Source organism: Myxine glutinosa, chromosome 5 (assembly GCF_964187855.1).
Source record: "Myxine glutinosa chromosome 5, kmMyxGlut1.1, whole genome shotgun sequence".
Lineage (NCBI taxonomy): Eukaryota > Metazoa > Chordata > Myxini > Myxiniformes > Myxinidae > Myxine > Myxine glutinosa.
In genome coordinates this window covers 112,557,855-112,560,354 of record NC_136265.1, presented here as the reverse complement: position 1 = coordinate 112,560,354, position 2,500 = coordinate 112,557,855, and the positions used below count along the sequence as shown (strand labels likewise).

The 2,500-nt window shown below is 44.9% G+C and overlaps 1 protein-coding gene across 3 annotated transcripts in view; it reads left to right on the top strand.

Moving 5' to 3' along the window:
* SLC12A9 (solute carrier family 12 member 9) overlaps positions 1 to 2,500 on the top strand; it is a 162,882-nt gene that overhangs the window by 34,567 nt on the left and 125,815 nt on the right. The gene's annotated exons all lie outside the window — the stretch shown is intronic.

Here is a 2,500-nt window from a genome sequence, read left to right as displayed (position 1 = left end):
ATTATTCAGGGAATCAGAAATATCATTGATGAAGATGAGTAACAAGACTGGGCCCAATACACGCACTGCCTTGGAGCACTCAATCCTTGACAAGGAGAGTTGATGAGAGGATCCCATTAAGAGCTGCACAATTAATGTGGGGGTGGAGGAAGTCCGTGATCTGTTAGGAGGTGGCCTTGGATGCCATAAGCAGAGAGTTTGAGCAGCATGCCAGACTATCAAATGCTGGAGAGAAGCTCAGAGAGGATGGCCCTGATCTCATGTCTGAGATTGAGGGCTTCCATCCATTGTTGGGAGAGAAGTGGCATGGTGGAATGACAAGGTCTGAAACTGTGTCTAATGATCTGAGATCAGGCCATTGGAGAAAAGGAAGATTTGATGACCTTGCAGATGGGAAGTAAGCCAACTGGTCTGTAGTTGAGCAGATCTGTTTTTGCACCTTTTTCACGTCGGACTGTAATGTTGGCTAATTTCCAATCAGATTTCCAAGATGACCTTTGGTAAACAACAGGGTGATGAGAGCAGCAGAGCAGGTGTTTCGGACACGTGAATTGATGCCGTCCGGTCCTGTTGCAGAGTCAAGGGTTCCCAGAAACTTTTTCAGCTTCTCAGGTGCAAAATACACAGAATTTAGGAACAGTTGGGTACCACATGGAAGGGTTGGTACAGAGAGCGAGCGGTTAGGGACACGGGTTTTTGAAGCAAACACAGAATTGAGGCATTCGTCTTTCTCACGAGCGGAGTCGGCTGTGGTGCCATTTGAGGTAAGGGAAGGCAGGGAGGGAAGCATACTCCAGAGATCGACTTGACAAGGTGTCACCAGGTTTTGGAGGAGGGAGACGAGATTGGACAGATGTTGATCTCTGGCCCACCTGACTGTAGACGCACACTTGTTGCGGCCTTTGTGGAATCATCTGAGGTTGCCTTTGGTTGGATTTGCCTTCCAGGAGGTGAATGCAAGTTGTTTTAAAGCAACTGCTTTGCCCCAGGATTCAGGGTACGAATAGCAGGAGGATGGGTAAGATAACTGAAGACAAGATTGGATGAATCTTGCGTAAGAGAGATTCTGTGGAAGAATTCCCAGGCTGAATTAATACCAGGGAAGATAGATATAGGAGACCTGTCCTGAAGTCCCTACCAGTTTACCTGAGTGACCTATCAGACTCGTCGGCGCGACGCTCTTCTGAGAATGGTCAGAGATATTGACCTTCACAAGCACATGACCAGATGAGCCAATTGGGGCAGCGGATGAGCGAGATACATTGGCGAGAAAGTTGGAAATCACCAAATCCAGAAGAGAAGATTTTGTATTGGGAGAAATGTGTGTCGGAAAGGCAGTAGAGATGAATCCTGAAAGGTTACTGAGCTTTTTGGAAACAGATCACTCAGAGGACAAAGACGAAGACCACAACCACGAAACCGGACCCATAACCCATTAAATCATATATATACAGTGCATATATATGTACAGTCACGTGAAAAAGTAAGTACACCCCATGTAAAGTTTTGACTTTTTCAACATATTTCAACATACAGCTATTTGATCTTCATTTTAACAATATTGACAGATAAAGGTGATATAATATAACAAATATCATGAAACATTTACATTTTGTAGTCCATTGTATAAGTTAAATAAACATAAATGCAAATTTCACATGTGGAAAAAGTAAGTACACCCCTACATTTATCACCACTTCAAATACCTAAAATTAGAATCAGGTGCACCAGCTCAGGTGCAAATGATAAGAACATCATCAGAGAGGATCTTGGAGGAACCTGTCTCATTTAAACCTCAGACATTTAGTTTGGTTTGCTCTTTGTTGTTGAAGTGTGCAGCGTCACCATGCCTAGATCAGAAGAGCTCTCTGTGGCCTTCAGAAAGAAGGTTATAGATGCCGACGAGTCTGGGAAGGGATTTAAAAAGATCCCCAAACAATTTGAAATCAATCATTCGACTGTCCGGAAGATCATCTACAAGTGGAGAAGATTCCAAACAACTGCCAACTTGTTCAGGCCAGGCCGCCCCAGCAAGTTCAGTCCGAGGGCAGACCGCAAGATGCTGAAAGAAGTCTCCAAGAACCCCAGAATGTCATCACGGGACGTACAGGTAGCTCTTGCCACTGTTGATGTCAAAGTTCACGAGTCTACCATTAGAAAGAGGCTGCACAAATTTGATCTACATGGGAGGTGTGCCTGGAGGAAACCTTTGCTGTCCAGAAAGAGCATCAGGGCAAGACTAAAGTTTGCCAATGAACACCTAGGCAAAGACCAGCACTTCTGGAACAATGTGCTCTGGACAGATGAGTCAAAGGTAGAGCTACTTGGCCACAGTACCAGAAGACATGTTTGGCGAAAACCAAAGACAGCATTTGACCACAAGAACCTGATACCAACTGTAAAGCATGGTGGTGGAAATATTATGGTTTGGGGCAGCTTGCTGCATCAGGGCCTGGGCAGCTCACCATCATAGAATCCACTATGAATTCTTCATTGTTGC